Source organism: Pongo pygmaeus, chromosome 8 (genome assembly GCF_028885625.2).
Source record: "Pongo pygmaeus isolate AG05252 chromosome 8, NHGRI_mPonPyg2-v2.0_pri, whole genome shotgun sequence".
NCBI lineage: Eukaryota > Metazoa > Chordata > Mammalia > Primates > Hominidae > Pongo > Pongo pygmaeus.
In genome coordinates, this window is record NC_072381.2 from 115,779,484 (window position 1) to 115,788,568 (window position 9,085).

Below are 9,085 nucleotides of genomic sequence, written 5' to 3' on the forward strand. Positions count from 1 at the left end.
GGAGAGCAGTGATGCAGGAATTCAGAAAAGGGAAAAAATATCCAGATAAGAGAATTGAGGCTTAGAGAAGTGAAGTAACTTATCTAAAGTCGCACAGCTAAGAAGCACAGAAACTAACGATTCAAACTCATATTTTCTCCACCTTAACGACTGTTCCCTGTGGGCTGGAGCTGAGACCTCTGCTGGCCTCCAGTGCAGGCTGAGCAGAATGGCCCCTCTCCTGTAAGTCCAGGCAAGCTGCCTGGCCTGGGGCAAATATGGAAAGGAATGTTTCTAGTCACTACCAGCTGATAGATAGGTGGACCTGAAAGGCCAAGCATGGTACAGAGAAGACATTTCCACCAGCCAGCTCTCCAGGACACTGACTCGGGTAGCAGGGGCGAGAGTACAGACACCTCCCTGGGAAGGAAGCAGAGGAAACCCAAATTTGGGGAGTAGAGGGTCTAAGCTACCCAGAGGGGCTGGAGGAGGCCTGGGTCCCTGCAACCAAGACCATTCTGGAAAACACACAATCCCTGCCCAAGGGCCCTGCTATGTGGGCGGTAGGGAGAAGCTAGGGAAGGAAGTGTGGATGAGGCCTGGGGAGCTCTTCCCTAGTGCGGAGGTGGTGACTCCACTTTCCCAGGCCTTGATTTGCATCTGTGCCCTGGGCCTCTAGGAGGGGGTTGTTTGTGGAGAGGGTGGGTGTGTCTGTTGTTTGTGTGTTTTTCCTTCTGCCTTTAGCCCTCACCCTTCCCCTCCTCAGTAACTAGTAGAACCTGCAAGGCTCATGCCCAGCCTGGGTCCCTTCCTCTGACTCAGTGGAAGGGCAGGAGAGTGCCCCAGGGAGCTGCCCACAGCCCTGGCTGAGTGCCTCACCCCCAGGGCCTCCACGAGGAGCAGCTTCCACAGGGCGCCTGTGGGGCTCGTTCCTCTGGATGCTTTTCTTTTTGCTGCGAATGCCTCTGGGGCACGAATATATGGCCCTTGGGTGTAGGCCTTAGGGCTTCCGGTGACCAGGATAGGAAGTGTTGCAGGCCCTGCCCCGAGGGCGGCGCATTAGCTTTTCCCCACTGCTTTCATCTAACCATCTCACCAGATTCCCCCATCAACCAGAGGTGGGTGTATCACCCCCATTTCACAGAGGAATAAAGTGAGGCCAGAAAAGGGAGAATGACTTGCCCGAAGTCATATAGCTAACTAGTGGCCTGGCAACTGGAATCTTGCATTTTGGTCCCCATTCTGAAGCTCTTTCCATCACAGGCTGCTAATGTTCCCACACAGGGTGCAGGGATGCTGCTTTCCTCTCTGATATGGGACCTCACTGGACTCACTCCCCAGAGTCTGCCCAAGTCATCTCTGGAAGTCCCTCGGGTGTCTTGTAAGTGCCCGCAGCCAGCCTGCTAATGTGTCTTCCACTTGACCTCTTTGTTGCTGTCTGCTATGCACTGGGCAACTGCGGCAGGGCCTTGCCTTACTCCCTGCCTGGGGTGCTCCATGAGGCCCCTGTTTCTCTAATTAAGGTGTGACCCCTGGTGCTGGCCAGTATGGCAGTCCTCAGTCCCCACCGAGGCAAAACGGTTTTGTGCTCTGAATTGAAAGAGGCAGAAAGCTCCTCTCCCTACTGTGTGTCCCAATTTGTAAGCTGGGCCCCAAAAAAGCCTTTTCAGCTTTTCCCTGCAGCCCCCTCTCTAAAGGGAGTAAGGGGCCAGTGTTTCCTGCTAGCCTGTCCCCATTCACTCACTTGGAGTAAAAGCCTCAGCTCAGTTTATATGATTCCGGTGAAACTGCCCCCATCACCACGATGACCAGGCTCCCTATACACATCCCCTTCCCAGATACTCAGATCTGGGAGTGGAGATTATGATCCTGCAATGAGTACCCTCTACCCCCCTGCCACAGTCATTGATTAAGGGATGGGTACATGACCAAAGGCAGGCAAATCAGAGCCAATGAAACTCAGTTCCAGAACTTTTGAACTAGTTCTTTGCCCTGGTGAGAGGGTGTGAGGCCTGGAGCTTCTGCAGTCATCTTGCCCCCATGGGGTGGAATCAGCCAGTGATAGAGCTGTTACCTGGAGAAGAGCTGAGCCAAAAGATACCAGAGAACATGAAGTTTTGGTGACGTTGTTTAGAGCCCCTGATTAAGTCTTGTCTGAAACCAGCCACACCCCTTGGACTTCCACTCTAAAGTCAATAAATTCCGTTTTTGCATTAAGCAAAAAAAAAAAAAAAAAAAAAGAAAAAAAAATTTTTTTTTTCAGTCACATCCACCATTCCAGCCATACAGAGAATGAGACCCAGGCCCGTTGCTCCTCTGTACCCCAGCCTTAACCTCTCACCAAACTTCCTCCTTAAAGGCCTATCTACCCTCATGCAAATTAACTCATACAAACAGATACCCAGGCCGCCCACTACTAACCGGTAAGTGCCTTTGCCTTTGTGCTATTTGGAACTGTTTGATCTATACAGAAAAATTTGTCCCAGATACAGTCCATACTTGGCTTGGTGAGGTAGGGGTGGGTGGGAGGAAAGAAAGGTGGGGAGAGAGAACAAGGCACAGCAGCCAACACTGGCTCTGCCCAAGCAGATGCTGAACCCCAAGTTCATCCTGTCGCTCTGAAGGGATGGTGTCCACACCAGAATTGGCCCAGGGCTAGATGTGCAGTAGAACTCAAGAAAGGGTGCCTGCCTTGGTCTTTGGAATTCCTCCTACTGCTCCCAGGTAGAAGGATGAGTTAGAAGAAAGAAGAGACCGTCAATCAAGTTGCTGGGTTTAGTAAACTGGTCCCCCTTCCCAGGAGGATTTATCCGTGAGCTAGAGGCACCTCATTTCTCACTGCACCCTTTGGCCTGGCTCCAGCCACACCCCCACCCGCAAATAAGTCCTTTTCCTTCTTAGAGCAGGAGCCTGAGAATGAGTCAGTACCTCATTTTCTTCATTCTTTCATCACTGGTCAGGCCTCACCCTTCCCTCGGCCATCCCCTCCTCTGGGCAACCATCTGGATCATGTGTGGGCAAGGCTGTTCCCACACAGCCAGCTTGGAGGGTCCTCTGTGTGAGAGAGGAGTGGGCAGGGCTGACCTCTCAGCTCCTGGGGACTCCAGAGAGAGCTGGGGCCTCCAGGGATGGGCCGCAACTACTGGAGTCTCTCCCAGCCCCTAAAGAAGGATATTTCCTGGGGCCCTGTCTTCCTCCTCGGGCATCAAGTTTATTTCTGTGTCTGTCCTAACAAAGAGGAATGAAAACTCCTTTAGGGAGTCCCTGCCATGCCCCAGACCCCACCACGAACTCTGAGTTCTGGTGGCAATCCTCTGTGTGGCGACCATCAGCCACACTGGAACGGAGGGACAAGGCTTTCGGGAGGAGGCATTTCTCACGCCTGTGCCGTGAACATGCTACCTCCGCACGCTCAAGCGCATGCGCGCCACTCGCAAGGGGCTGTAGCATTCTGGGCCAGTGCCCTTCTCTCTCTGCCTCCTCGCCTACAGCAAGCTTTCTTCAGGCCTGCGGCTGGCAGGCCCCAAGCCAAGAGTGGATTCTTTCATAGTCTCTGGTCTAAATCAAGCTGCATCAGGTGGCACTCCCGGTGACCCTCCTGCCTTATTTGGAAGAAGAGGAGGAAGCCAGATAAGAAACCATCCAGGCACCACGGGCCCTTCTTATGGGTCACCCCACAGATGGCATCATTCTCCAGAGAGTGGGGAATCTGAGCTCCAAGAGGCCCTGAGCAAGGTGTCAAAGGAAGAGAATAAAATGAAGGAGCTGCCTTATAGGGCCCTAGAAGAGGGCAAATATTTGCAAGTGGTAGTGATTTTCTCCCTGCAATTAAAGGAATTCTCTACTTTAAAACAAATGAAAATTAAAGGGAATGTGGGAGCCAGAGGGAGCCCCTGGGAATGTTATGGGGGGAGGGTAGTCTGTGAGGAGGGGTCTACTGGGCCTGTTCAGTCAGAGCCCCGTCTGGAGAAAAGGTTGACCTCAGGCTCTGTTCTGGGTCTCCACAGTATTAAATCACCAAAGGGAGAGCTTCAGAAGCCCCAGATAGCCTTGGTGTCTCCAAAGAACTAGAGAAAAGCAGCAGCCTTGGACCTTGGAGAATCTTCCAACATCACTTCCCAGCCCTGGCCGCACATTAGAATCACCCAAAGAGCTTTTAAAAATATTCACTCCAAGGCTGGATGCGGTGGCTCACACCTGTAATACCAGCACTTTTGGAGGCCAAGGTGGAAGGATCTCCTGAGGTCAGGAGTTCGAGACCAGCCTGGCCAACATGGCGAAACCCTGTCTCTACTGAGCTGAGATCGCACCACTGCACTCCAGCCTGGGTGACAGAGTGAGACTCCGTCTCAAAAAAAAAAAAAAAAAAAAAAATACCCCAGACCAAATGGATCATAATCTCTCTCAGAATGGGGGCTGGGCAGCTGTATTGTTTAATCTATTCACACGATACTACTGAGCTATACTTCTCAAATTTCCCTTATGAGAAAAATCAGCTGGGGGGCACATTTAAAAATGAAAAAGAAGGCTGAGTGCAGTGGCTCAGGCCTGTAATCCCAGCACTTTAGGAGGCCGAGGCAGGCGGATCACAAGATCAGGAGTTCAAGACCAGCCAGCCTGGTCAACATGGTGAAACCCTGTCTCTACTAAAAATACAAAAATTAGCCAGGTGTGGTGGCACATGCCTGTAATCCTAGCTACTGGGGAGGCTGAGGCAGGAGAATCGATTGAACCCAGGAGGCAGAAATTGCAGTGAGCTGAGATTGCACGACTATGCTCCAGCCTAGGTGACTGAGCAAGACTCCATCTCAAAAAGAAAGAAAGAGAGAGAAAGAAAGAAAGAAAGAGAGAGAAAGAAAGAAAGAATAAAAGAAAGAAAAACAAAAAGAATTATCAGGCTCCCAATCAAGCAAAGCCAGCAAATCAGAATATCTGGAGGTGACTGGTGAAAATCAGAACCTCTGGGGAATTACGCCCAGGTCTTCTTTGCATTTCTACCAGGCTTCCCAGGGGACATCTATGCTGACTGAAATTGCGAAATCACATTCTAATCCTCTGGTCTTTGCCCCAGCTCGCCCAGCTGGTTGCCCCTTTGACCCTTGGGCCTCCCTAGAGGCCTTCTCTGTGAACACACCATAGCATCTGTCTTCTTCCTAGCACTCATCAATATTTGTGGTTGTATATTTATTTCTGTGTTTCTTTAATGCCAGTCTCCCACCTAGACGATAAACTCTGTAAGGGCAAGAACCAGGTCTGTTTGGTTCCATGTAAGGTGGTGGTGAATTACCAGTGTAGGCTCTGAAGCTTGGACTGCCTGGCCTCATATCCCAGCTCCCCTACCCAGCTGTTCTTTGATCTTCAGCAAGTTGCTTCTCCTTCCTGTGCCTCAGTGTTCTCATCTGTAAAATGGATATTTGAATAGTAGTACCTGCCTCACGTGGTTGATGGGAGGAATAAATGAAATGATATATGTAAAACATTTAGCATTGTCAATGGCACATTGGAAATTGTCAATAAACATTAATTATATTGATAACAAGGCACCACCACAACTTAATAGCTGAAAACTGCAACCATGTAATTGCTCACAATTCTGTGGGTTGACAGTTTGGTCAAGGCTCAGCAGGGTGGCTTGTCTATGCTCCAGATGGTTTTGGCTGGGCTCACTCTTACATTTTTGGTCAAGTGGCTTGTTGGCTGGGACTGCATAGTCTAACTTGATGGGCTGTTGGTGGAGGCTGTCAGTGAGGGAGGCTCAGTTCTCCTCCATGTGGCCTCTCCAGCAGACTAGCTGGGGCTTCCTCATGTGGTAGCTGGATTCCAAGAGGGCAAGAGCAAAAGTCGAGAGTCACTTTCGCAGCATTAGTCAAAGCAAGTTACCAGGTCATCCCAGAGTCAAAGGACAGAGAAGTAGTGCTAGTTTTTGTTAGGAGGAGGTGCAAAGACTTCCTGGACATTTTTCATCCTCCACAGTTGCTTGTTCCTGAATCTAGCATGATATACTCAGGTGCATGGCCCAGTATGCATTTAAGAGATATTTGTTGAAGAAATAACAAATGAATGTGCAGAGGAGAAAGAAACTAGAGACTCGAGAGGAAAACTGATTTGCTGAAGGTCACAAAGCAAATGAGTGGCAGCACCAGAACCAGAAACTAGGTCCTGGTGCTCAGTCTTGCCTCTTCCCATTGCATCAATCTGCTCAGACAGCTGCCTGAGGTGGGGTTGAATTCTTCAAATAATTGCCTCACTCCTCAGCTTCTGTTGAGCCTCTGGAGATATATCTAGAAGGTCAGGACTGTGCTTGCTTCCTGAAGAGTCTGGAGACGGAGAGAAGGGAGCACTTTTCATTTCCCAGGGCATAACGCATTGCAGAAAATGATCAGAGAGCATCAGCAGTCCACCTTGGGTTCCACTGCACGTGGCCAGCAGCCAGGGTGGGAGGTCAGAGACAAAGGCAGACTCCAGTATAGACGCTCTGTGGCCTGCTTCTCATGTACATGCTCTCACACACGTGTGCACACACACATACATGCACGCACCTTCTCTCGCCTCTCTCTTTAAGGTCTGGAAGAAAGCTACCATAAGTTTGAGCAGTTGGCCACATGGCTCTCATTTGGGCTCTCAGTTGGACCAGCAACTTCAGGAGTTTTGAACAGCAATTTTTGAACTGTGAGTTTGGGGAACGGCAGCAGGGGAAAGTTGGGAGGCGCAGGAGGGGTTGTGAAATGCATGCTACAATTCCGTCATCAGCCCCTTCCTGTTGTTCTGGTACCTGGGGGAAACCAGGGCTAGCAGGACTGCGCTTCCTCCATCTAGAAGCTTTCCTCAGGACTGCTGAGTCACCCACCTGCTGCGGGGAATGCGCCTATTTTTAGCCTGAGGTAAATGAGCCCTGTAGTCACCCAGACCACATTCTCTTGTGTGTCTTTGTCACAGCTGGTGTGGCCAGATGGGGACCACATTGAAGAGACCCCACCCCCATGCCTAACAAGGTCCCTTCCTCTCCTTCTTCTGAGAAGCCTCACTGCACGGCAGTGACTCACATAACCCCAGGAGAGAATGTGGCAGAGGGTGGCAGTGGGTGGCATACCAAGCTGGTGGGGGTGTGGCAGGGACAGAAGTAGTTTATCACTGACATTGATTAGAATTGCTGGTGCATCACTGTTAGTCAGCTTATTATTGTTTGTAATTTTTCTGTAGATGATATGACCTCTTATTGTACCCATGTGCACCATTCCTATGGCCCCGTCCTTGGAGACACCACTGCTTGGGAGTTAAGATGGTGGAGATCTGGAGCCCACCAGCCTGACTGAAGGGGGCTTCACTACTTACTAACTGTTTGACTCAAGCAAGACCCTTTACCACTCTGAGACCCGACCTTGGAGCTCCTGGGCTGGTGCTCAGGTCACAAAGGCTGGTGATGGATTCGCAGGTGTGAGATGTCATCCCTTGCTCTATTGAGGTAAAAATGGAAGCAAAGAAAGGGGCAGACGCTTGCCTGTATCAGACGTCCAGAGACCCCTCTAAGACCTTGTTCAGGCAGAGCCACCTGTTAGGTAAAAGGTCGGTAAAAAGCAGGTGTTGATGACAAGGCCACTGTTGGTCAGAACTATTTCTACTTCAGTCTGTATCCAGCCCCTGCACCCAGTATAATGTAGTAAAGTATTTCTCAGAGAAGGGTATGTGGACCACCTGCATCAGAATTACCTGACTCCCCTGGAGTGCTCATTAAAAGTGTGAGTTTCTGATCCCCATCCCAGACTTGGGGATTCGCTTCCAGCACTGTCACTCATTAGCTAGGGAACTTGGGGGGTGTCAAACTATTTGTGTACCACTTTCCTCACCTGTAAAATGAGGCTAAACCTCCTTGTATACATGTGAGGGACAAATGTATTTGCATGGGTGAGAGGTGCAGCCCGTCGCCTAGCACACTGGAGCTGGGCAACTCGTGATTTGAGTTCTTCGTATTTGTTTCTTATCCCCAGGCAGCTCCTGAAAGGCTTCACTCTTCTGCCCTGGTGCAGAAACAGGCCCTGCCTCTTTCAGATTGGCCTGGAGCTGTCAGCTACCAGTGACTTCCAGAACCAACTTGCAAATGTCTGCCAATCAGTGGCACTGCTCAGACCAGAGCTCAGATAAGATGTTCTGCAGTCTGCTGAGAAAATCTTCCAACACAGTTGTGGGACACAGAAGTCACTCAGCAGAAACACTGGTCACATCACTTCTCCTTATCTCTCTTCCTGGTGACGGAGCCCAATGCTTGTGAGATCCTTTTAAACAGCTCTTTTTCCAAATAGGATTTGACCTGGCACAGGGCCCCAGTGTATGCGAACAATAAAAGCTTCACTCCACTAGTTTAAATGTATTTTCTAAGAAGTTCAAATTTCCGGCATGTTACTGTGTTACTTATGAAATCAGTGTGAACACAATGAGGTGAGCTCCAGTGTGTGAAAATCACATATCGCTTCTAAATGTGCATGGTGCTGCTTATTACAAATATTCAAGTAGTTTAAAATACATTTTGGGCCAGGCACAGTGGCTCACACCTGTAATCCCAGCACTTTGGGAGGCCAAAGAGGGAGGATGGCTTGAGCCCAGGACCAGCCTGGGCAACATAGGGAGACCCCATCTCTACAAAAAAATTAAAAATTAGCTGGGTGTGGTGGCATGCACGTATTGTCCCACCTACTCAGAAGGCTGAGGTGGGAGGATCACTTGAGCCTAGGAGCTTGAGCCTGTAGTGAGCCATGATCCATGCCACTGCACTCCAGCCTGGGTGATACAGTGAGACCCTGTCTTAAAATAAATAAGTAAAAATGAATAAAATACATTTTGGGAATTATATTTGAATTGAGTATTCACAAAAGCCATGAAGCTCCCTTGGAAAAGGCCAAGATTTTGTTTAGCATGGTTTGTGATCCCTGGAGGATTCCAAACACCTTTTACTGGGTAAGGCAACAGAGTCCTGGGTGGGAGAAGGGCTACATCAATCCAATAAGCGGCCAGCTTTGAGAACCAAGGCCTACTGGGTCTCAAGCCAGGGTTCCTGCCACCTGCCCACATTCCTAGCCTGGCCCACCAAGTGGGACACTTACAGGGGTGGGGA

At 50.0% G+C, this 9,085-nt stretch overlaps 1 long non-coding RNA gene across 1 annotated transcript; it reads left to right on the top strand.

Annotated features, from left to right (window-relative positions):
* The first annotated feature begins 2,319 nt into the window (after positions 1-2,319).
* LOC129006245 (uncharacterized) lies at positions 2,320-8,325 on the top strand. The gene is made up of 5 exons (XR_008491958.1): positions 2,320-2,402; positions 6,542-6,648; positions 6,730-6,860; positions 7,180-7,441; positions 7,965-8,325. It is a non-coding gene; the product is annotated as an uncharacterized LOC129006245 (long non-coding RNA).
* Positions 8,326-9,085: the final 760 nt, after the last annotated feature.